The sequence below is a fragment of the Anabrus simplex genome, chromosome 1 (assembly GCF_040414725.1).
Source record: "Anabrus simplex isolate iqAnaSimp1 chromosome 1, ASM4041472v1, whole genome shotgun sequence".
NCBI classification, from domain to species: Eukaryota; Metazoa; Arthropoda; class Insecta; order Orthoptera; family Tettigoniidae; genus Anabrus; species Anabrus simplex.
In genome coordinates this window covers 453674596-453701589 of record NC_090265.1, presented here as the reverse complement: position 1 = coordinate 453701589, position 26994 = coordinate 453674596, and the positions used below count along the sequence as shown (strand labels likewise).

Sequence of the window (26994 nt, the reverse complement as noted above, 5' to 3'; positions counted from 1 at the left end):
CACGTAACACTGCCCTCCTCTATAATAACACGTAGTTTCTCTTGCAGAGCAGACACCGCCCACCGTCATCAGAGGGTCTGCCTTCTTTCATTTTTTATTTATTAGCTCTAATTTCCTTTAATATGCTTAGCATATTAATTTATTGCAGCTAAATATGGTTTTCACTATAAATCAATTATATCAACAGTACACTCTGGAATCTGTAAGATATTCATCTCGGAAATGTTTTCTTAATTGTTGAATTTCGTGTCAGTCTTTCTAATTTTTGTACCTACATACATCTTCATTATAGATTGTTACCCTTCCAGCGTTTAGTCTTCATGCCTCTGTGAATTACAAAACGCCTCCACAATCTTCTATTTGTAACTAGCTCTGTTGACTCGTTTAGTTCCGTATCTCATATCATTAGAAACTTAGTCTAACAATCGTCGCCTTGGTCTCCCTTTACTTCTATTACCCTCCATGACAGTCCATTATTCTCTTACGTAACTTACTCTCCTCCATTCGTCTCACATGACTCCACCACTGAAGCCGGTTTGTGCCTACCGCATAATCCATCGAGTTCATTCATAACTTAGCCTTTATCTCCTCATTCCGAGCACTCTTCTGGAATAGTTTTCACCAGCGATCACTCTTACCACTTTTGTGTCTCTTACTTATAACTTATGGATAAGATATCCTGAGTCCGCTCAGCTTTCAGGAACCCAACTGTCGGCAGCCCTAAAGATTGTTTTCCATGGTTTCCCATTTTCACACCAGGCAAAATGCTGGGGCTGTACTTTAAGGCCGCGGTCGCTTCCTTTCCACTCTTAGCTCTTTCCTACCGAGCTCGATAGCTGCAGTCGCTTAAGTGCGGCCAGTATCCAGTATTCGGGAGATAGTAGGTTCGAACCTCACTGTCGGCAGCCCTGAAAATGGTTTTCCGTGGTTTACCATTTTCACACCAGGCAAATGCTCGGGCTGCACCTTAATTAAGGCCACGGCCACTTCCTTCCCACGCCTAGCCCTTTCCTGTCCCATCGTCGCCATAAGACCTATCTGTGTCGGTGCGTGCGACGTAAAGCAAAGAAAAAAAAAAGCTCTTTCCTATCCCATCGTCATCACAAGACGAAGGCCTATGTGTGTCGGTACGACGCGACGTAAAGCAAATTAAAAAACTCTCCCGTGCAGCAAAGTTGGTCTGAAAACAGACCGATGTAAAGATAGTTTCACCGGGCTGAATTGCTCAGAGGGTTAAGGCGCTGGCTTTCTGAGCCAAATTGGGAGTTCGATCCTGGCTCTGTGCGGTGATATTTGAAGCTGCTCAAATAGACCCACGTTAGCCCCGTGTCGGTTGATTTAACGGCACGTAAAAAAGAACTTCCGCGGGACAAAATTCCGCCACCTCGGCGTCTCCGAAATCCTTAAGAGTATTAGTGGTACGTGAAGCAAATAACATTATAAAGATAGTTTCGTCCGGGAGTTGACTTCTTTCTTACAGAATACTGTTGATCGCAACTGCGATCTCACTGCACATAGATTCATTCTTACTGTAGGCCCTACTTCCATCCTACCATCTTTTTACTACTAAATATATGAGGTTACATTACTCGTATCAAACAAAATAGCCTATGGAATATTGTGTATGTAAGTATAATAGACCATTATGCCACAATATAATGCAAATATCTTAAATATGTTTTATTTTTGATGAAAATCGTTAGTATAAAATGAACATTTCAGTGAACGAGCAACAAAGAAAAAGTGGGATGTTCAAAGTAACATTTACAAACATATCTTCTGGAGGAGTGGAGATTTTATTTTACCACACTGAGGAGGAAAATATTTTCTATAAATAAAAATATTGAAAATGTTCTTTGACTTTTAAAGGTGCATATCTCCACTTAAATACTCCATGCAATATTTTCAACTTTAGGAATATTAATTACCGACCTCAGTTGCCATGTGTTTCTCCGGAAGTGGATGTCTCCTTTCTAAATTTCTCGAGCGAGCGGATCTTTTTAATATTGTTAATTTACTCCTCAAATAGGAGACATTCATGTCTGCTATTCTCAACACATTCGTCAATTGCATTGTGCTTTAGCTTTTCAGCGGTAATCACAATCATCGTTTCCAGCACTGATGTTACAGTCTGAGAAAAGTTGTGGTTATGAAGTAGATGTAGCACAAAGGACAGGAAAGAAATATTTAAATGTGAGCTGTGGACTCAGAGATCAGTTTCATATCTCGGCACAATCTGCAGTCCACAACTGTGACGAGAGCTGGTACCGTACCTTATTTCGAGTCCCATGGCACTTAACCTACAATATACTCATTCCTAGTAAAACTGTGTGTCCTGCAATAGTAGAAATTATCAAACGCTTTCTACTTACAGTATGCTCTGAAATGATACTTCGTCTTTAAAATGAAAAATCAAAAGCAACTAGCTTGAGCTATTAACGGTGTTGTACTCACCCAAGCAAGGGGCAGCGTAGTTATATACGACGAAGAAAACAGCTATTGTGTTTATGTATGGGATTATTAAAATTGCGAATTCTTAATACATCTTGAGTGGAACGATTCACTTCTGCCTAGAACCATATTTTATTAATATAATAAGAACGGGGAATCCTTATGTACATTTTGTCGCAATTTTGAAAGGGTTGATAGTATACACGAAGCAGAGACATCCTTCATTTTTGGAAGTTTTTTCTGTTATTCGGTTCGGTTTTGATTGAATAAACCCAAACGCTGCTAACTCATTTTTCATTAAACTTGTAGAAGTAGACAAGTCCAGAATTCCCTACTCTTGAACAAACAGACATATCTTGCTGTGACGATGAGATAGGCAATGGCTAGAATGGGGAAGGAGAAACCGTGACTTTAATTAAGGTACAGCCGTGAAAATTTCAGACCATAAAAATCCATCTTCAGGCCTGCCGATAATGGGGTTTGAATTCACTGAGTCAGTCCGCTTAATAGGAGATAAGAAATAATATTTTTAACTTAGAGAATACCACCTGTCAGATAATAAACAGTGAGTCAGCCCAGGTCCACTGTTGGTTTCTTGTTAACAATAGCAGTTGTGTCTGGTAGTTCCTTACCTCCTGCTCCCCACTCTCAAAGATATTTTTCTATGTTTGTGGTTTCTCTTCACCCCTACTGTCGTCTTTCTGAAAATATTCAACTTCTATGAACAAATGAACTGAAACCAACATTTTCCAGGATTACAAACAAGGTATTGAATGGATATCGATCCCTTGAATTCTGTAACTGACCACAGGCCAGTAGTTGAATTGGAATTAAGGTTCTTACGCTTATGGGTAAATACATATAAATTGAACTGTATTTGATTATAAGAAATTTCACGTAAGAGGCATGCTTTAAGGACAGTGAAGCAAACTCGTGCTGCAGCGCTTTTCAAACATACTCCCAACGGAAGTGAGCTGCTCGTAGCCTACATTGGTAACCAACATACTAGTCCTGCCAATCGTAGCAGAATCGGGAATCTAATCCGGGCCTCCAAGCTAATGACGCTAACTAGGGAAGTGGACACTGCTTTTGGTAGAAACAAATGCACGCCTACCTGCTCAAGAATTTGACCAAAGTGAAGAAAATACCTAGGTTTCTTCTCTTCCAGATTAAAATTCTGCTACACCGGCCCCTCTTAACCCAACACGTAACAAAGTTTGATGGTTTCGACATTCCCGGCATCTGTGTAATGCCAGTGTCCAGAACTTCGACGTGTAATTAGACAGCGCTTTCATAATTAACAGTGCCTTATATTGGCATTTTACCACACTATTAAGGTCTGAAGATGGACTGTTTTCCTTTCTAGCTTCTCTGAGTTCTTGTTTCGTGATTCTTTGACGCTGAAATATGTGTAATTCTCCATGGAAACTGATGATCTTCGCTGCATACATGATACGGCTCTACTTCTAAATTGACGTTTTAGCAGATTTTGGCTCTGTCTGGTGGTTATGCGCTGAAGCATAGACATCCAACCAATCCCAAGCCAAGACCAACTACAATTGTAGTTGGTCTTGCCCAAGCTGCCATTCATATCGAATTATATCGGCAGAGCACGATCTCGAAACCTAGTTGCCAACTCTAATATTTACATTTGCCCCGTGGTTAACCTATCTCGCTCAGAGTGTATGGTATTCGGTACGGTTCGCGATCTTTTGCATTTTCCTTCAATATTTAGTGTGTTTGTCATATTGTTGGAGGGTTCCAGTGACTCTGAGATCAGTAGAGTGTTCCCTTGTAGGCCACAACCTCCTAGCCGTTAGTGATGTGTTATTTCCTCATTCTCTTTTATTGTTAATAATATATTCTCTTTTAGTGCCAGATATTGTTAGAAAGTGTAGTTCTTGTGAATTTGTTTTCAATCCATAGTCACATTTTTTTCTGAGTACTGTATTACAGTTTAAAAGGGATGTTTACCGCGGTCGTTTTGCATCAGCTGTTCTCACGGGTGTAGCGCGCTGGCAACAGAGGGAAGGCGATGCTCATATTTGTTTTGCGAAACTTCAATTTAGAAGTAAGGCCGTGCGGAGTATACCAAAAGACTAAACGATACTTACGACACCGAATAAGTAATGTAAAATGCACAATATATCAACACATTTTTCAACATTTTCTGAGAAAAGTGCTCAATCAACAAACTTCATCAATTTCCATAGGTTTAGAATAGATATTCTTTAAATTAACTAGCAGTTTCCCGCTGGCTCCGCAATGTACAAAGTATGGTGTTGTTCGTTACTATCCTCACGGATGCATTTGCAAAGTTAATGAAATAAAGCACATTATTTGCTGTGGTAATAGAATGTAATATCGCCGGGCTGAGTGGCTCAGACTGTTGAGGCGCTGGCCTTCTGACCCCAAAGTGGCAGGTTCGATCATGGCTCAGTCCGGTGGTATTTGAAGGTGCTCAAATACGTCAGGCTCGTGTCGGTAGATTTACCGGCACGTAAACGAACTCCTACGGAACTAAATTCCGGCACCTCAGCGTCTCCGAAAACCGTAAAAGTAGTTAGTTGGACGTCAAGCAAATAACGTTATTTAGAATGTAATATTATGTCAACAAAACACTTGAAAGTACATCACACAAAGAAATTTAATTAAGCGTTCCTTGGAACAACACTACGCGTCGAACTGTTAAAAAGTCCTTTAAAGATCTTCGTCATGGAGACAAATGTACTCATAACTTTTCTCAGAATCTACTAATTTGAATAGTTAAGAGCTGAAATGAAAGAGCTTGATCCACTGAGTGTTCTTAGGCCAAAACGAACTCCGTACCTCAATTAGTACCAATGGTATGAGCTTCAAAGAGACAAAAAATTGAAAAAAAGAATAATTTGAGGAAGCCGGAAGTTAAGTGATGTATAGTACCTGATGACAAATCTGTGCATAAATACCTTTCAGTTTAAAAAATGAGGGAAATCGACCGGATAGAATGGCCGGGCTGACTGAATTTAGTTTTCATAAATTTCTTAATATATAGATGATTAGATGTCGATGTTTATTGCAAGTAACAAAAATGATAGCATTAATTAAATAGCGCTGAAATATGAAACTTTTTTCTAACTGATGCTCATACGGCTCGAAATTGTAGACATGATATAAGCTTTTGGGTTTGTGCCGTGTCAAGAAGACACTGTTTGTATCATGTACTTTGGAGTATTACTGTGTTTACTTGTTACCTTGGCCGGCTTAGGTGAGGTACGAAACAGCCTGATAAGTACTACTTGAGATACTGCTGTACATGATATTTCTAGGCACTCGTGACATGCACTTTGTTACGGTAGTACAGATGATTTCAAACTGTAAGAAATTTTAGATTCTTGTCGCGGTTACGGGCGTTCTGACCAGCGGAAAGCAAGACAACACGTGCAGTACGAGAGTTTCTAAATCCGAATTGAACCTGTCTCTGTGTCAAGGTAGTGCACAGGGTTACCAGGCATTCCATATAAGTACAAGCAACAAAATTTCACTTTTCATATTTTATTTTACGCCGCACCTACACAGACAGGTCTTACGGCGAAAAAATTCATCTTCAGGGCTGCCAATAATGGGGTTCGAATCCACTGAGTTAAAAATTAGGACCAAGTGAGTTGGCTACGCGGTTAAGGTCGCCTTGCTGTGAAGCCGAATTAGGGAGACTATGGGTTGGAATCTCACCGCCGGCAGCCTCGACGATGGCTTTTCGTGGTTTCCCATTTTAACACTAGACTAATGCAGGCTGTACCGGTCACGATCACAATTATTTCTGGTCGTGTTATTTTGAATGTGAAAAACAAACAACGAGATTCAGTTAATAATATTCAGTATATATTGTTTTAGTCCGCCTCTGTGGTATAGTGGTTAGTGTAATTAGCTGCCACCGCCGGAGGCCCTGGTTCAATTCCCGGCTCTGCCGTGAAATTTGAAAAAGTGGTACGAGGTCTGGAATGGGGTCCACTCAGCCTTGGAAAATCAACTGAGTAGAGGTGGGTTCGATTCCCACCTCATGCATCCTGGAAGTGGTTTTCCGTGGTTTCCCACTTCTCCTCCAGGCAAATGCCGGGATGGTACCTAACTTAAGGCCAAGCCCGATCCTTCCTTCTTTGTCTATCCCTTCCAATCTTCCAATCCCCCACCTAGGCCTCTGTTCAGCATAGCAGTTGAGGCCGCCTGGGCGAGGTACTAGTCATCCTCCCCGGTTGTATCCTCCGACCCCGAGTCTGAAGCTCCAGAACACTGCCCTAGTGGTGGTAGAGGTGGGATCCCTCGCTGAGTCCGAGGGAAAAACCAACCCTGGAGGGTAAACAGATTAAGAAAGAAAGAAAGATATATTGTTTTGTCTTTCAATTAAGAGAGTAGTTCACGTGTTCAAGGAAGAGGGTCAAAACCCAGTAAGCCCCTCCGCTTGTGTACGCCACTGCTTGCACATTTCGTTTGGGCCGTTTGCTTTCTGTGTCATCGTTCCTACTGCTTCTACTGAAAATGCACAATTTATCCACATATTAAAAAAAAAAAAAAATTTCAACTTTAGTTAAGTAGGATCCGAGAAACGTCCTCAAGCAACAAACATCAATTTTCATAGATTTAGCACAGATACGGGTGCCCTGTTTTTCATTATTTACCCACTATCGGCAGCCCTGAAGATGGTTTTCCGTGGTTTCCCATTTTCACACCAGGCAAATGCTGGGGCTGTACCTGAATTAAGGCCACGGCCGCTTCCTTCCAACTCCTAGGCCTTTCCCATCCCATCGTCGCCATAAGACCTATCTGTGTCGGTGTGACGTAAAGCCCCTAGCAAAAAAAAGAAAATTGCATTCTTTAATTTAATTTTCACAATGTTAGCGAGATTATATACGCCATCTTAAAAAAAGCAGGTACTCATTTACAGTGCAAGCTGAGTGACCCTCAGGACCCATATGCCGCTCCAGAAGTGGAAATCCTGTTTCTTAAATATTTCGACTTCCTGACGTGGAATCGAACCTGCGTTTTTTCGGAAGAACCGAGCACGCCTTTACTGCCTCGGGTAGGCAGACCCTTCTTATTCCGCAATATTTCTAATCACATTAAAATTGGGATGACTGTGCTTTTGGCAAATATACTGTTCGGCCTGAAGTCAAACGGAGTGGCTCAGATGGCACAAAACTGTAATTCTGAGCCGGGTTTGGCGGTTTCGATCCCGGTTTCGCCCCTCTGGTATTTGAAGGTGCTCAAATACGTGAACCTTGTGTTGGTAGATCTACCGGGATGTAAAGGAAATCCTGTGGGACAAAAAATTCTGCGCCTTGACTTCTACAAATTACAGAGGGTGATAAACTTTTACGCGATTAACTAATATTGTTCATATGTAGGCCCTATTAAATAATGAAATCCTGTTGGATTAAGATACGATCGCACTGTCGGCAGCCCTGAAAATGGCTTTCCGTGGTTTCCCATTTTCACACCAGGCAAATGCTGGGGCTGTAGCTTAATTAAGGCCACGGCCGCTTCCTTCCCACTCCTAGCCCTTTCCTGTCCCATCGTCGCCGTAAGACCTATCTGTGTCGGTGCGACGTAAAACAACTAGCAAAAAAAAAGAAGATACGATCGTACAAAAAGAGAAAATATTATTTTAGCTCATTATTTCAGTATTTATGATCCTTTTCTCCTGATGAAAGTGTGACTAATACAACGCCTCATCGTTCAGTATCACTGTGATAATGTCCGGCTCCATGGCTAATGGTTAGCGTACTGGCCTTTAGTCACAAGGGTCCCGGGTTCGATTCCCGGCAGGGTCGGGAATTTTAACCACCATTGGTTAATTTCGCTGGGACAGGGGCTGGGTGTATGTGTCGTCTTCATCATCATTTCATCCCCATTACTACCTGTAGGCCGCCTACGGGAGTCAAATCAAAAGACCTGCACCTGGCGAGCCGAACACGTCCCCGAACACTCCCGGCACTAAAGGTCATACGCCATTTCATTTCACTCTGATAATTTTTATTGGATGTTTTGATATACCAGATCAACATTATTATTATTATTATTATTATTATTTTTTGCCCTGAAGAAACAATGACTCATGGAGGGGCAACAATGCTGCTGGACAAACTGATGGCCTGTTTAGAATCCCAGACTGAAACCACACCGCCAGAACTGATGTTAGTAAAACGTCTTCGTGATCGTGCTGCGCGCAAACACTATACAAATGTAAAACAGAAAAAACTCGCACATTATTTTAGTGCATAAAACAGAGTTGTAAATGTAAGAAAAAAGTTCTTCTATTTTTGTGCACAACTAATGTTAATAGGTTATATAACATGTACTGTATTTGTTTTTTTTTGTTTTTTTAGTCTTCCGGTTAATCCGGATTTTCGATAATCCGGAACAGTTCCGGTCTCACTTAATCCGGATAAACGAGGTTCTTCTGTACAGACTTAATGTGCTGTACCGTACGTGTATTGTACTCGTCTTCTTAAAGTTGAAATTAAACATTTTTAGGGCGCGTTTGTACTGGCTGACAGATTAGTGTTTGTCATATCAGTAAACCATGTCACCAGCTGCTCGCCTCATGTGCATTAGATTGTGGTGTTCAGTTTTATCTTTTAGCATTTACGTAAGTTAGCTAACGTTTAGGAGACTACCGAGCGAGTTGGTCGCGCGCGCGGTTAGGGTCGCACATATGTGAGCTTGCATTTGGGAGATAGCGGGTTCGAACCCCACTGTCGGCAGCCCTGAAGTTGGTTTTCCGTGGTTTCCCATTTTCACACGATGCAATTGTTGGGGCTCTACCTTATCCGATCGCTTCTTTCCCGCTGCTAGCCCTTTCGTATCCCATCATCGCTGGCCTATTGGCACAGGGGTCCCGGGTTAAATTCCCGGCAACGTCGGGAATTTTAACCATCATTGGTTAATTCCGCTGGCACAGGGGATGGGTGTATGTGTCGTCGTCATCATCATTTCATCCTCATCGCGACGCGCGGGTCGTCTAAGGGAGTCAAATCAAAATACCCGCACCTGGAGAGCCGAACATGTCCTCGGACACTCCCGGCATTAAAAGCCATACGCCATTTCATTTACCATAAGACATACATGTGTAGGTGCGACGTAAAAAAAAAAAAAAGTGACGAGCCTAGCGTAAGTGAGATCTAAGACTCAGCTAATGGTCCCGTTGTCACTACCCTATGTTGCTCAAGTTGATTCCCCGGCGAGGTAAACAAGCCTGAGAACAGCGGGATCAACACGCGTGGGTATATGTTGGTCAGACACTGTTTTGAGCGGTCCCCGACGTGAATCAGCGTGCTGGAGTGGGGCAGGCAGCTGAAGTGTCGCCTCTGTCGCTCGCTCTTGTGTTTGTTGCCATAAAGTGATTAACCTGTCAAGTGATGGCGGTGTGGCCCACTTCACAGCTATTTCTGTGTCTCTTGCTAAATGACAATCAGTTTGTTGTAATATAGGGCCATCACGCCGAAAGCCAGTGTTAACAGGGCAACAAGAACGTCTGTTAATTTACAGTAGCCGTCGTCAGAAAACCATTATACATGGAAGCTGGAGCCTGCTTTTTATGAGCCGTTTCCACTCGAAGCCGTGCTGCGTTCTGAAGGCAGCGTAAGAGAGATGATAGTGTCGATTCCTCGGTAAGTCAGCGTAGATTTTTCTTAATTCCATCCCTGTATCATATATCCCAGCCCCTGAACTCCAGGCACCTCACTTCTTGTCCTGTATGAGCGTCAAGACACACAGTTCCTCAAGTTACCGTGCGGGGTTTTGGTACCCTTGACACACTTAAAGTCTCGTAATCAATTCATATGTCCCATAACCAGGCCGTTCTTTCGGTAGAGATTTTCCGCCGAGGCGCACCTCATCTATATATATATAAAATAACTTGTCCTGACTGACTGACTGATTCATCATCGCCGAGCCAAAACTACTGGACATAAAGAAATGAAATTTTGGGGATATATTCATACTAGCAAGATACCCGTGCTTCGCTACGGTATTATACTGAAATTTGTAATTGAATGCTTATTGTTTTAGATATATAATCCGCCGAAATTCGCGATCTGATTCCTTTTCTGTGAGAATCCGCCAAAATTCGCGATCTGTCTCGTTTTCTAATAGGTTACGGCAAGTTTCCTCCCATTTTTCAATCTTTCTTTCCAGCAATCGATTTCGTTCTTCCCGGGCTAGGTCCAGGTATTCCACCCAGTTAGTTGGGTCCCTAAATCTTTGCCATCTTTTCCTATAAGCATTTTTAATATGGATCAAATCCTTCAGGGGATCTGTCGTGGCGTCGTCTTGAGTGCCTTGGCGGTAGCCTACTGAACCCGCGGCCGGACTGCATTCTTAGTCATTAGCCGTCCAGGACCCGTTTCCAGCGTGGGCGGCACATGTGACGACGGTCCAGAATATTATTATTATTATTATTATTATTATTATTATTATTATTATTATTATTATTATTATTATTATTATTATATGTTCTGGACCCCACAGCAATATGCAAGACCGCTACTTGGGGTAAATTACATCTGCTGCCATTGTCATTGTTGACAATGTGACCAGCACCATTGTCGCGCGTAGGCAAGTCTGCGGGATTTCTGGCGATACGAATGACATACCTCCGTGTATTATTGACCTTATTATAGAGGTGAACAATTTGACGGCCAATCTCATTCCTACCGTTTATTTCAAATGTGTTTAAATTTTTATTTATATGCCAGGAGAATCTACTGTAATCTAAGAACGTTCTCCGAAGGAAAAGATGGCTGTTGAAAAAGAACCCAGGAAAGATTAAAAATGATCGGTTTATGATCAGAATAAGTACATCGAAATTCTACAGCCTGTTTCCTATCATTCGACAGGATCAGAGATGGAATGAATAAAGCCCAATCTAGCGGCGACAATAGGAATTGTGCCGGCTGCCGAAGCTCCCCTCTGGGGCAATGATCGATGAGTGACAATTGAAATGAAATATTGTACAGTGTTGCTGGAATGAATGATGACAGGGAAAGCCGGAGTATTCGGAGAAAAACCTGTCCCGTCTCCATTTTGTCCAGCACGAATGTCACATGGAGTGACCGGGATTTGAAACACGGAACCCAGCTGTGAGAGGCCGGCGCGCTGCCGACTGAGCAACGGAGGCTCCTTATAAGTACATTATGAACAGTAAAATCAATTGGTCTCACCTTCTTTTACACCCGACCGCCGTTAAGTTTATTTACCCGCCCCCCCCAAAAAAAAAGAAAACTAAAAGAAGGCGTGTTTCTTTATGTTTAATGGAGATTCCAAATACCAATGTTCACGTTTATTACCTTCAGTTTTGACATATAAGTATCCCCTTAAAAATAATTAACTTTTTTGAACTTCCTTTCACACTACCCCCCCCCCCTCACAAAGTGATATTAAGGCAAAAAATACTTGTTCCTTTAATAGGATAGGATCTTCTAAATACCAGTTATCACCACTCTAACCTCTTCAGGTTTTGATTTATGTGTACTCATGAAAGGAATTCAACTCCTTTCCACTCCCGCCCCCCCCCCAAGATTGTTTCCCCCCCAAAACACGCTTTTCTTTGTTTTTAAAGGAGATCAAAATACCAATTTTCACGCCTGTAACAACTTTAGTTTTTATTAGATGTATGTATTCTCATACAATTAAGTCAATTAATTTTTTCAATCCTTTAACCCCCCAAACCCGCTTCATTGGATTTTCCGAGAATACGTGTTTGTTTACTTTTAAAGCAGATTCCAGAAATAAAATTTCACGTGTGTAACATCTTCATTTTTGAGATATCAGTAGCCTAATTAAAATAATTCAACACCATTTTCACTCACTTTACCCCCCCCCCCACTACCCAAGTGGTATTGCCGAAAACTAAAAATACACGTTTCTTTATTTTAATAGAATAAAAAAATTAGCATTTTTCACTTGTGTAACATGTTAAGTTTTTTGAGATATACTGTAGAAATTCTCATTTTAAAATTTCACCCCTTTTTAGTTCCTCTTAAGTGGAGTTTCCAAAGACAAATCACCTGTGTTTCTTTACACTTACAGGAGATTCCAAATACCCACTTTTTACGTCTCTAACATTTTACGCTTCTCAGATATTCTGTAGATAAAGTCTTTCAAAAAATTCAACCCAATTTGCCACTCCTGTTGAACCGCCATTAATTGAATTTTCCAAAAGCAAAAATATACGTGTTTCTTCATTTTAAAAGGAGATCCCATTTACAAATTTTCAGTTCTGTAATATCTTCAGTTTCTGAGATATATGTATCCTCATTAAAGGCATTCAACCCATTATTCACCCTTTTACACCCTTCCTGTTGAGATTTAGAGAAAACAAAGAAGTACGTGTTCCTTTATTTTTAAGGGACATTCCAAACACCAATTTTTACATCTGTAAACGTTTAAAGTTTTAAGATGTAGACACACTCATTTTAAAAAATCACCCCCCCTTTTCACCCCCATTATTTGGATTCTCCAAAAACGAAAAAATACCTGTTTCTTTATTTTTAAAGTAGATCCCAAATACCAATTTTCAGGTCTGTAATATCTTCAGGTTCTGAAATATAAGTAGCCTCATTAAAGGCATTCAACCTCTTTTTCACCCTTTTCCACCCTTCCTATTAGGATTTTCCGAAAACAAAAAATACGTGTTTCTTTATTTTTAAAGGAGATGCTAAATACCAAATTTTACATCTATAAACTTTGAAAGTTTTGAGATATAGATACATTCATTTTAAAAATTTCATCCCCCCTTTTCACCCCCCATTATTTGGATTTTCCCAAAACGAAAAATACCTGTTTCTTTATTTTTTAAGTAGATCCCAAATACCAATTTTCAGGTCTGTAATATGTTCAGTTTCTAAGATATAAGTATTCTCTTTAAAGGCATTCAACCCATTTTTCACCCCTTTTCATCCCTCCCATTGGGATTTTCCGAAAACAAAAAAATACGTGTTCCTTTATTTTTAATGAAGATTCTAAATACCAATATTTACATCTCTAAACTTTAAAACTTTTGAGATATAGATGCACTCATTTTAAAAATTTCATCCCCCCTTTTCACCCCCCATTATTTGGATTTTCCCAAAACGAAAAATACCTGTTTCTTTATTTTTAAAGTAGATCCCAAATACCAATTTTCAGGTCTGTAATATATTTAGTTTCTAAGATATAAGTATTCTCTTTAAAGGCATTCAACCCATTTTTCACCCCTTTTCATCCCTCCTATTGGGATTTTCCGAAAACAAAAAATACGTGTTCCTTCATTTTTAATGAAGATTCTAAATACCAATTTTTACATCTCTAAACTTTAAAACGTTTGAGATATAGATGTACTCATTTTAAAAATTCCCCCCCCCCCCCTTTACCCTCGCATTAATTGGATTTTCCAAAAACAAAAAAATATGTGTTTCTTTATTATTGACAGCGATCAAAAGTACCAATTTTGAGGTCTGTAACATCTTCAGTTTCTGAGATATAAGTAGCGGTATCCTGATTAAAGGCATTCAACCCCTTTTTCACCCTTTTTCACCACTCCTATTAGGATTGTCTGAAAACAAAAAAATACGTGTTTCCTTATTTTTAAAGAAGATTCTAAATACCAATTTTCACATCTGTAAACTTTTAAAGTTTTGAGATATAGACACACTCATTTTAAAATTTAACCCCCCTTTTCACCCCCTTAGCGACGCAATATCCAAAAATCCTCTCTTAGCGAGCACCTACATCTTAATATGAATATATCCCCAAACTTTCATTTCTTTATGTCCAGTAGTTTTGGCTCGGCGATGATGAATCAGTCAGTCAGTCAGTCAGGACAAGCTACTTTATATATATAGATTAAGATGTAGGTGCTTGCTAAGAGAGGATTTTTGGATATTCCGTCGCTAAGGGGGTGAAAAGGGGGGTGAAATTTTAAAATGAGTGTATCTATATCTCAAAACTTTTAAAGTTTACAGATGTAAAAATTGGTATTTAGAATCTTCTTTAAAAATAAGGAAATACGTATTTTTTTGTTTTCAGAAAATCCCAATAGGAGGGGTGAAAAAGGGTGAAAATGGGGAAAAATGGGTTGAATGCCTTTTTCAGGATACCGGTACTTATATCTCAGAAACTGAAGATATTACAGACCTGAAAATTTGTACTTTTGATCTCTTTTAAAAATAAAGAAACACGTATTTTTTTGTTTTTGGAAAATCCAATTAATGGGAGGGTGAAAAGGGGGTGAAATTTTAAATGAGTGAATCTGTATTTCCAAACTTTTAAAGTTTGCAGATGTGAAAATTGGTATTTAGAATCTTCATTAAAAATAAAGAAACACGTCTTTTTTTGTTTCCGGAAAATCGCAATAGGAGGAGTTTAAAGGGGTGAAAAAGAGGTTGAATGCCTTTAATGAGGCTACTTATATTTCAGAAACTGAAGATATTACAGACCTGAAAATTGGTGTTTGGGATCTCCTTTAAAAATAAAGAAACACGTGTTTTCTTTTTCTGGAAAATCCAATTAAGGGGGGTGAAAAGGGGGTAATATTTTAAAATGAGTGTATCTATATCTCAAAACTTTTAAAGGTGATAGATGTGAAAATTGTTATTTAGAATCTCCTTTAAAAATAAAGAAACACGTGTATTTTGTTTTCGGAAAATCCTAATAGGAAGGGTGGAAAAGGTTGAAAAAGGGGTCGAATGCCTTTCATGAGTCTACTTATATTTCAGAACCTGAAGATATTACAGACCTGAAAATTGGTGTTTGGGATGTCCTTTAAAAATAAAGAAACATGTATTTTTTTGGAAAATCCAATTAATGGGGGGGAGGGTGAAAAGGGGGTGATTTTTTAACATGAGTGTATCTATGTCTCAAAACTTTTAAAGTTTATAGACGTAAAAATTGGTATTTAGAATCTTTAAAAATAAAGAAACACGTATTCTTTTGTTTTCGGAAAATCCCAATAGGAAGGGTGTAAAAAGGTTATTAATGGGTTGAATGCCTGTAATGAGGCTACTTATATTTCAGAACCTGAAGATATTACAGACCTAAAAATTGGTATTTGGGATCTACTTTAAAAGTAAAGAAACACGTATTTTTTCGTTTTTGGAAAATGCAAATATTGGGGGGTGAAAAGGAGGGGGGCTGAATTTTTTAAAATGAGTGTGTCTACATCTTAAAACTTTAATATTTACAGATGTAAAAATTGGTAGTTAGAATCTCCTCTAAAAATAAAGGAACACGTATTTTTTTGTTTCCTCTGAATCCCAATGGGAGGGGTGTAAAAGGGTGAAAAATTTGTTGAATGCCTTTAATGAGGATACATATATCTCAGAAACGAAAGATATTACAGAACTGAAAATTTGTATATGGGATCTCCTTTAAAAATGAAGAAACACGTATTTTTTAGTTTTTGGAAAATCCAATTAATGGTGGTTAAACAGGAGTGACAAATTGGGGTGAATTTTTTGAAAGACTATATCTACAGAATATCTTGAAACGTAAAATGTTACAGGCATAAAAAGTGGGTGTTTGAAATCTCCTGTAAATGTAAAGAAACATAGGTGATTTGTTTTTGGAAACTCCACTTAAGGGGAATTCCAAAGGGGTGAAATTTTAAAATGAGAATTTTTACAGTATATCTAAAAAACTTAACATGTTACAGAAGTGGAAAATGGTATTTTTATCTGTATTAAACATAAAGAAACGTGTATTTTTAGTTTTCTGAAATACCACTTGTGTGGAGCGGGGGGGGGGGGTAAAAGTGACTGAAAATGGCGTTGAATTCTTTTAATTAGGCTACTGATATCTCAAAAATGAAGATGTTACAGCCGTAAAATTTGATATTTGCAATCTGCTTTAAAAGTAAAGAAACACTCATTCACGGAAAATCCAACGAAGGGGGGGGGGTGAGGGGGGTGAAAGAATTGAAAAATTGACTTAATTGTATGAGAATACATACATCTAATAAAAACTACAGTTGTTACAGATGTGAAAATTCGTATTTGGATCTCCTTTAAAAACAAAAAAACGCATTTGGGGGTGAAACCATCTTGGAGGGCGGGAGTGTAAAGGAGTTGAATTCCTTTCATGAGGACACATAAATCAAAAACTGAAGAAGTTAGAGTCGTGATAATTGGTATTTAGAAGATCCTTTACTATTAAAGAAACAAATATTTTTTGCGGGAAAATTCACTTAGGGGGGAAGGGTAGTGTGAAATGTAGTGAAAAAAGTAAATTATTTTTATGGGGATACTTATATCTCAAAACTGAAGGTAATAGACGTGAACATTGGTGTTTAGAATCTCCCTCAAACATAAAGAAACAAGCCTTCTTTTAATATTTTTTTTGGGGTGGGTGGCGGTAAATAAACTTAACGGCGGTGGGGTGTAGAAGGAGGTGAGACCAATTGATTTTACTGTTCTTAATATACTTATAAGGATCCTCCGTAGCTCAGGCGGCAGCGCGCCGGCCTCTCACAGCTGGGTTCCGTGGTTCAAATCCCGGTCACTCCATGTGACATTCGTGCTGGACAAAACGGAGGCGAGACAGGTTTTTCTCCGGATACTCCGGCTTTCCCTGTCATCAGCCATTCCAGCAACACATAATAGTAATAATAATAATAATAATAATAATGTTCCGGGCCGTCGTCAAATGTGCGGACCGTGCTGGAAACGGCTCCTGGACGGGTAATGACTAAGAATGCAGTCCGGCCGCGGGTTCGGTGCCGCCAAGGCACCCAATATGACACCACGCCGGATCTCCTGAAGGATTTTATCCATATTAAAAATGATTATAGGAAAAGATGGCAAAGATATACGGACTCAACCGACCGGGAGGAATACCTGAGCTTAGCCCGGGAAGTACGAAATCGATTGCTGGAAAGGACGATTGAAAAATGGGAGGAAACGTGCCGTAATCAAATAGAAAACGAGTCAGATCGGGAATTTTGGTGGATTCTCGCAGAAAACGAGCCAGATTGCGAATTTCGGCGGATTATATATCTAAAACAATAAGCATTCAATTATAAATTTCAGTATAATACCGTAGCGAAGCACGGGTATCTTGCTAGTTCTTCATAATGGAGCGACTAGTTAGTTTTGTGAGAGCTGACACCATGTTATCGCTAATGTCACAGAGTCTCCATTCAAATCCCATAGTTTTTCCAGTGGACATCTTAAGAAACACACTGAACTAGGATGATCCACTGATGGTTTCTGATTACTTATATGAGACCCAGTGTTACTGAACTTGGTGATTTCAGTGCCTTCGATTTCATTATACTAAGTGCCCTGTCCAGTCTAGATTGTTGACTACTCATAAGAAGCATTGCTGAACGCACCTAAGTTGGCAATTAGTGATCTTCCTTCTTTCCTTTCTTCCTACATTCTTTAGATCAGGGAGCATTTTCCGTTGATACAGAGGCTTTAAAGGAGATGGCGGTTTGGAACTAAAAATGTAGGATGATAGCAGCAATTTCAAGAAAACTGTAATCATTAAATTTCAAAATGAGATACAGTGCAGCATATTTTAAAATAACAATGCATATCTAGGCCTTTGTACTTACAAAATATTATTTACAAATCCATGCACAGCTCTTTATTAAAAAATGAACTGAAGTAGACAGAAGCTGGTACCATACACACCATATTGCGCTTGTTCTAATGAAATGTAGTGGTTTTAAATTTTGATAACGAAACCCATGAACCTACACCTTTGTTAAACGAACACCAAGCTCGATAGCTGCAGTCGCTTAAGTGCGGCCAGTATCTAGTATTCGGGAGATAGTAGGTTCGAACCCCACTGTCGGCAGCCCTGAAGATGGTTTTCCGTGGTTTCCCATTTTCACACCAGGCAAATGCTGGGGCTGTACCTTAATTAAGGCCACGGCCGCGTCCTTCCCAGTCCTAGCTCTTTCCTGTCCCATCGTCTCCATAAGACATATCTGTGTCGGTGCGACGTACAGCCAATAGCAAAAACAAAAACAAAAAAAACATATATATATATATTCAACGAACACGCTAGAAACTTAAATTTTAAAAAGTGTCAGTTAAGGAAAACATATCTACATTTGTTTAAGTTTAAAGGACAACGTTATCCTAAAATCACAAGAGGATCTACAGATCTCTTTTTGTTTTATACATTGGACGCGAAGTGTTGTCTGCGCTCTATTTCCCGTTTCACTACCATGATTTGACGTATGGAATAATACTAGTCTACCCATTATGGAGAAAGAAAAAAGAAACTTTTATTCATAAATTAAGCTGAAGATTAAAGGATGGTTGGTAGTTTTTTTTACATCACACCAACACAGATAGATCTTATAGCGACGATGGGATACGAAGGGGCTAGGAGTGGGAAGGAAGCGGCCGTGGCCTTAATTAAGGTACAACCCCAGCATTTGCCTGGTGTGAAAAGGGGAAACCACGGAAAACCATCTTAGGGCTGCCGACAGTGGGATTCGAACCCACTATCTCCTGGATGCAAACTCTCAGCCGCGCGCCTCTAAACGTACCGCCAACTCGCCCGGTGGTTGGTAGTTTATGCATTGTAACGTCAATATAAAACCAATAAAACTTGAAAGAGTTTTTAAAACAGTACTGGAAACGAGTAAGTTTAATGGAGTCCATATTACTCTGGTTGGTCAGATTAACATTAACATTTGACCACTTTTAACTGAATTTCAGTACAGTCCATCAGCATGCACTGCTGCTTAAATAAGAGAGAGCTCCACGAGTAAACTTAGTGTATTCCTTAAGGGCAAGATTGTGCCACTTTATTACCTCATTAACGTTATAGCAGCTGAAGGGACAATAAACCGATCATTATAGTACTTAATAATAATAATAATAATAATAATAATAATAATAATAATAATAATAATAGCCAGTCATATGACAAGAAATAACAATAAAAAAATCTCTATCCTGGAACTTGAAATGAAGACATTGTCAAACAGTGGCCCGGCCAGAAATTTTATATGCAGCAGAAACTTACAATAATTGGGGATCTTGAAAAATATGAAAAAGTTGAAAGAGAATTTTTCAGGGAAATATTAGGACCTATAAGAAATAACAATGCTGAATTTAGACTACGATCAAACAGACAGCTATATTTAATTGAAAAACTGACAACTGGAATGAGGAAAAGAAGACTCCAGTTTTTTGGACACATTTATAGAACGAATAACAATAGATTAACTAAACAAATCTTCAACTTATTGAACAGTTACAAATACAAGCCAACGTGGTTCATTGAAATTGAAAAGGATATGAAAAAGGCTGGAATTAAAATAGATACGATAAAAAACAGAACACGTTTCAGAGAAGTAACACGAAAGGAAGGATTTCAGGAAAGAAAGAAATTAACAACTGGAAGAAAATATACTTAAGAGGAAAGGGAACAACATTCTCATAAAATGAAGGAAGTTTGGAAACGAAGAAAGTTAAATGCAAAGAAAAGTAACCAAATTTGATTTATTGTACCATCAAAAGGGTTGTTCGAAGAATAATAAAAATAGCCATTCTGAATAGCTGAGAAGGTAGAGCGCATACCTTCTCAGCTTAACTTAGCGGGTTCAATTCCAGCCCAGTCCGGTGGTATTTGAAGATACTTAAATACGTCAGCCCTATGTTGGTAAATTTACTGGCACGTAAAAGAATTCCTGCGGGACAGAATTTCGGCACATCGCCGTCTCCAAAAGCCGTTAAGCCAATATTATTGTTAATAATATCGAAACTAATATCGGTAATAATAATTGTTTTTTCTTCCGAAGGGGTTCCTTTATATACCACTAAATCTACCTACATGAGATTGGCGTACTTGAGCACCTTCAAATATCACCGGACTGAGCGAGGATCGAAACTGCCAACTTGGGCTCGAAAGGCTACATCACTCACCCAAATCATCAAGAAAATCACGCCCATTAAGAATGTAGGCATTGATCACCTGCAACTGAGAATGTCGGTCGTATGAGTGGTCAGATAGGCCTACAAGTACAGACCAGGAACGGGGAATTGGGGAAATGATACGTGATATTTGACGATAGCAAAGAAATTCCTACCAGTGTGTTGCCAGGATTCGTCAGGTGAGAATGAAGCTTGAGATAATTCGATACGGTGAAGGTACACGTGTAAATAGATACCTACCGGGCGAGTTCGCCGTGCGGTTAGGGGCGCGCGGCTGTGAGCTTGCTTCCGGGAGATAGTGGGTTCGAACCCCACTGTCGGCAGCCCTGAAAATGGTTTTCCGTGGTTTCCCATTTTCACACCATGCAAATGCTGGGGCGATGTAAAATAAATAGCAAAAAAAAATTCGGGTATCAAACCAGATCGAGAGTTACTTTCAGTTGGGTGTTTTGAGATACTAATTTCAAAGGACGCTATCTGATAAGAGTTTGAACTATAGATTAGAACTGTTCAGAGTTATGAGTAGCAATGCCGTGCTCTCCTTGTTCTGTCACTGCATTACAAAATCACTGTTTGAAGTACCTCGGGGTTTAGACTTAATAACTCGTTCGAGCTTTCATTTTCCTCATAAGTAAAGGATATAATTAGTTTTAGGTCCAACGAGGAAATTCATTATCAGAAACTAACTCGGTAAACCGTTTCTGATTAACCGTCTGTCACTTGGCTGCTGCTGTTGCGTGATAACATTCAGTTTTTAAATACTTAAGACAGAGTATCCTTGAATACTGCCTTCAGCATCCAGTAATGGATAATAATTACAGGCTTAGTTTTACTTGGGAACCTTCAGTGTCGACATGCATCACAACCGAACAGGGGACGGTTTGGGTTGGACCTGACAGATTTTAATGAAACTTGGGTGAATGGTCAGTTAATAGTGATAATTATTTTGTCAAAATCAACGGAGTGTTACAATACCTGGGTGACTCGGAGCAGTTAGCTGATGATGACGTAGAATAATCCAGCGCATGCTTTACTGAAATGAGGAACAGGTGTATGCAAGTGGGTCGTGTTTAGTGATATGCATGGATATTTAAAAACAATATCTTTTTGAATAATGGAGATTTTTTCAGCATATTAAAGAGTAATTTTACCGGTAGGAGTTCCTGTTTGTGCGAGAACCACCGAACCGATTCTGATGTGGTTTTCACCGTTGTAGAAAGGTTTAGGTGAATGCAATATAATACAATCCAAATAGCTGATCATGGGTGATTTTACTGAAGGAAGTCAGGGAAGAAACTACCATCTGAGCGTTTTTTTGGCTTAACGCTACGTAAACCATTATCGATAGACTCAAAGTATGCGTGAAAGGATTAAGTATAAAAACTGAACAAAACAGTCCTCGTATTATTCAGCAAAAAGTAGCACTCCGTAAGTTTTTATTTACCGTATGGCTCTTGGTGCCGGGAATGTCCGAGGACATGTTCGGCTCACCTGCTGCAGGTCTCTCTATTTGACACCCATGGGCGAACTGTGAATCTGGGTGGAAAGGGTGAAACTCGGTGTTGGCACATAGCCTACTCCTGTCGAATAAATCCAAGGGGTCTACTCAAGGCTTAACGTCTCCATCCGCCGGATGAATCGCCGTCAACAGACTCGTATGTCTTCAATCCACACGAACACTTGGGATAGGCTTAGAAATTGAAACCAGTATTTTGACACACAACCCTGGTGATTAGAAATTTTGTACCACCACCTCTCCTACCCTGCTGGCCAACATTCTGCTGGTGATTTTCTTTTTTTTTTCTGAGCGATTGTAGCCTACATATAGTACATCAACAACCACATAACGTCGTCTACAAGGAAATCTTATATGGCCTATCACCATAAATTCCAAATTGCTCCCGTGTGAACCGACAGTGGGTCGCTAGTATTTTATAAACTGGAAAATTATTGGGAAAAGCAGTTTGTTTACTTATAACTGTGACCTTCCCTTTGATGATGATGCTTGTTGTTTTAAGGGGCCTAACATCAAAGGTCATCGGCCCGACCTTCCCTTTAATATGGGTGCATACAGATCAGGGTGATGTAAACTAATAGCGTAATAGCTGAGTGACAACGTTCAAAGCGGCCGTGGTTCTGTATTCATATATGTGAAGTTAGGAAGTTGTGCACAAAAGGAAGAAGTTGAGATGTGGACAACGTTCTTTGAGAATACGTAGTTTAATTACCGGATAACTCACAGGTAGAGAGCGTGACCGAGGAAGAATTTAGCATTGTGCTTTATTCAGGTTGCACAAGGCTAAGCTCCTCATTGCAGCTAGCTGAACCACGCATTATTTTCCTGACAACTAATTAGTATTACTTCGCTCCTTCTTATCACCTTCTTACGTCAGAATCATCTCGTGCATGTGTAAGGATATTCATGCTGGTTTCAAATTTGGGTTCGGGAAATGATACTGGGTACATACACAGGGTTAGTGAGCTAAAATATTAATCTCAAATAACTCGTGAACCGTTAAATATATGGAAAATCTGTTTCCACTTTCAGTAATATTACCAGAGGGTTCGTAATTAAACTTGCAGTACTTTTCCAGGATCTCAATATCTACTGAGATAACTATAGTAACTTTGTTACTAAATGTAACTACACTGTTCTGTAGTCCTATACCTAGAATTAGAGAAAGTAGTGAAAGAAAATGCAAAATGCGTTTCTCTAAAATTTTAAATAAATATTTTGAAGCACGTTGGGTAGTGCAGTATAAAATATAGTAACCTTCACTTTATAGTTCATTTCATTTCTGTTTGAAGATGATTGTGAAGAATTATTTAGCTTGACTCAAGTGCATATTTTATCCATTTGTTGCAATCTGAAAATTCTCCTTTTTAAATATATCTTCTTTAGTGTCACTGCAGTCAGTACGCCCCGTGGGTTAGTCATGCCTAGAATATGTATTCACTGCCATGCAAACTTGAAACAAATGTATAGATGATACACCTGAAAGTTATACTAAGATATTTGAATCTACTGAACGATTCTTCAGATATATTATTAAAGCTGATCTATATTAATTTAAATAAACTGCCGAATCGTGTTGGGAAGTGAACAGATAAGCAATACATGGTTGAATGTGAAGCCAAGAAATTCTCAGTTCTGCATCCTATTAAATGAACTAGCTGACAGGTTTTGAATTATTTAGAGATACCATTTACATGCCTCAGATGTTGATACAGCACAAAATTGTGCGCCGAGAGCTCGTGGAAAAAGCGTACAGAGGAATTAATGGATAAAATGAGGACCTTTTATCTACAAAACTCGCTTCAACTATCGTTGAAAAACGATTTCATCAGATTTTCTCCCCAGATATTCACGAACTCTCAAAATTCTTCGTACTCAAACCTCGACAACAGTTAGGTCGTAAAGAAACTTTTTGACTCTCCGACGCTGAAAATTTGTGTGTTTAACCTTCTTAATGAAGAAAGACCGAGAGGATCGGCACTATTAAACATACGAGGGTAGCACACTTCTGATCATATAATATATCTGTTAATTTGTCTTCCTCGATCTTGTATATTTTAGTTCAGGCTGCATAAACTCGCCAGATATTCCCTCGTAATCCCATTCACCGCCGTAATTTTAGGACGTTTCGCTTGATTATTTCCGCCGAACAGAAAGTCTCAAAACGCTAGCGGAGTGTCTGTTCAGTATCTCCTGTAGTGTGACACGCAAAGTTTATGCTATACGAATTGGTGGGCGCGCTGGCCACTCTATTCTCAAGCCGGGTTCGAATCCCAGCGACTTTGGGTGGAATTTTCGCTAGCACCAGCGCGTGGCGACAGAATGGGAATGTGGTGTAAAGCCCCCGACCAAGTCATAAATTGATCTGTGCCGACTCCAGTTGGTGATTTAAAAATAAGGATGTGTAAATTAACTTTCGTCATAATACTTGAGAGAGAGAGAGAGAGAGAGAGAGAGAGATGTGTGTGCTGATTTCTCTGAATTGCTAAAGCAATATTAATTCTGGAGAAGTCTCACTCGCAAGAAATGCATTGGTTTGTATATTTTGCTTTGATAATAACGGCGAAGTAATTCGCCTAGCATTCGTGAAGATTATGACATAGAGGCTGTTAAATAACAAGTGCTTCAGAGAAATCCACTCCTTCATTTCTACATAGCTTTCTTTAAATAATCCCCTTGTTATCACGATGCTTGATATATCTTCCCTAAGAACATTTTGTACCAATAGGGTACATATAGTTAATGATAGACATCTTAAAATCATTTAATATCATCAATCCTTCATCGCTATGCGTCATATTTCACACATACACACAGCCAGAACCCTACCATGGATAAATTTTCATAATGTTCTGGTACACGACACTTTTCTGTAACTTCTTCATAGATTCTATAATAGTTGCCGCGACTTCCTGCCTAGATATTCTAACGACATTTCTTTTATTGTATTCTCATGTTTCCTATTAAGGTACATATTTTTGCAAATCAAAATCAAAACCACTTCCGTACAGACCATGAAGGACCTTAGAAGAGTGGGAGGTACATAATAATAATAATAATAATAATAATAATAATAATAATAATAATAATAATAATAATAACTTTATGTCCCACGAACTACTTTTACGGTTTTCGGAGACGCCTAGGTGCCGGAATTTTGTCCCGCATGAGTTTTTTACGTGCCAGTAAATCTACCGATGCGAGGCTGACATATTTGAACACCTAATTCCACTGAACTATGCCAGGATCGAACCTGCCAAGCACAGTGCCTCAACCGTCTGAGCCACTCAGCCTGGCGTGAAAGGTAGAGACATAGACAGTTCGTAACCTCGGAAGTAAACTGGATAGGTGGTTAGTTCTGTGCCCCACCACTTTTGCCCCCCAGAATAAAATTGGTACTCACTTATGGTGTAGGTGAGTGAAACTTAGGGTCATGTGCTTCTCCAGTTGTGGAAGTTTCGTTTGTAAAGTTTTGCGACTTCCTGACGGGGAATCAAACCTACGTCCTTCCGGGTGAACCGAACTCTTCTTTCCCGTCTCGGCAAGTCGGCATCTACGGCCATCATTAGACATATATAAATTAATTAATAGCTAAGCGATGTTGTAATATTTTGGTGGGTACACTGGCGCAGTTGTCTAGCTATTCGACTCCCAGTCCACTTATCCCGGATTCGAATCTCAGCAAGTTTAGCTGATTTTTCACCGACACTTGTGCGAGGTGACAGGAAGGATATCTGACCTTCGACCATCAGAAAAGTTGTGAAATGTATCTAGGTGATCCACTGGCCATATGTAAGTATGGGAATGTGCTGGAGAAGAAAGGAGAAAAAACATAGGATTGTAAATTCGAACAGCTCTGAATCATACATTATCATGAAACAATTTAACGATGTGATCACCAGTATCACTGAGTTGCCTGTCTGTGCACCTTATATCAGAGCGGCACTCAATGGCATATTATAAAGCAGTCCAAAAATCGTTTTTTTAGTAGGTTCATTTGCAACCTAAAGTACGAAAAAATCAGCTAATTGCACATCGAATGACAATCTTATTAAATGTTTTTTTTTTCTCTGTTTTACGCCGAACCGACTCAGAAAGACCTTTTAGCCACGATGAGATAGGACAGGTCTATGACTGGGAAGGTAAACATCGTGGACTTCATTATGAAGGTGTGAAAATGAGAACCCACGGAAAACCACATTCAGGGCTGCCGACAGCAGGATTCGAACACACTACTCCCGCATGTAAGATAATAGCTAATACCGCGTAGCCAACTTGCTCGGTTTACTGATGTTACCTGTTGAGATCCCGTGGAACCAGCAGTATAAATAACAATCACTCAAATTCGGAACAATTTGCCGTGGCTAGTTGTTCATATTCTTCTGTACTGTGCTCAATTTTGTGGTATCGAATCTCTACGGAGTCAGTTGGTTTTTGAGTGTGCTTAAATGTATTGGGCATTCGTCAGCTGAATATAGTTGCAAGTTGAAGAACTTTTTCTAGAAGTTAGAGGACATGGCAGTATTGTTGTTCTCATTGTTATGCTACAGAGCGAGTTGGCCACACGGTTCAGGTCGTGTAGGTATATGAGCTTCAAATCTGTCCGCAGCCCTAAAGGTGGTTTTCCATGTTTCTCATTTTCACGCCAGTTAAATGCTGAGGTTGTGCCTACCTTTCCCATCCTTACGTCGTCAGAAACCTTCGGATGTATTAGTGCGACGTTAAACCACTGGGAAAAAAGGACAGAGAGAGAGAGAGAGAGAGAGAGAGAGAGAGAGAGAGAGAGAGAGAGAGAGAGAGAGAGAGAGAGAGAAAGAGCAGGAAGTGTACTTAATTTATTTTCCTCTCTAGTATTCTTTACTATCGTAACCAAAAGTTTCCATTTCTTGTTCAAGTACACCGTAGCTGGCTGGTTCGAGTTCCCTTCCCTGTCTCTCCCATAAATAAAAGGAGATATAAAGTGAACACTCGGTCTCAGTCAACACAGCTGAGAAGACGTGGTTAAAATTCCATTCGACGTCCAAGAATTGGTTTTCAGTATTTTCTCGCTTCAACTTCGAGTGAACGTGGGAATAGAGCGAAAGTATGAGCAGTAGCCGCTTACTTCCAAATACTAAC

At 39.5% G+C, this 26994-nt stretch overlaps 1 protein-coding gene across 6 annotated transcripts in view; it reads left to right on the top strand.

The window, feature by feature from the left end:
- Lmpt (Limpet) overlaps positions 1–26994 on the top strand; it is a 1284547-nt gene that overhangs the window by 825572 nt on the left and 431981 nt on the right. The gene's annotated exons all lie outside the window — the stretch shown is intronic.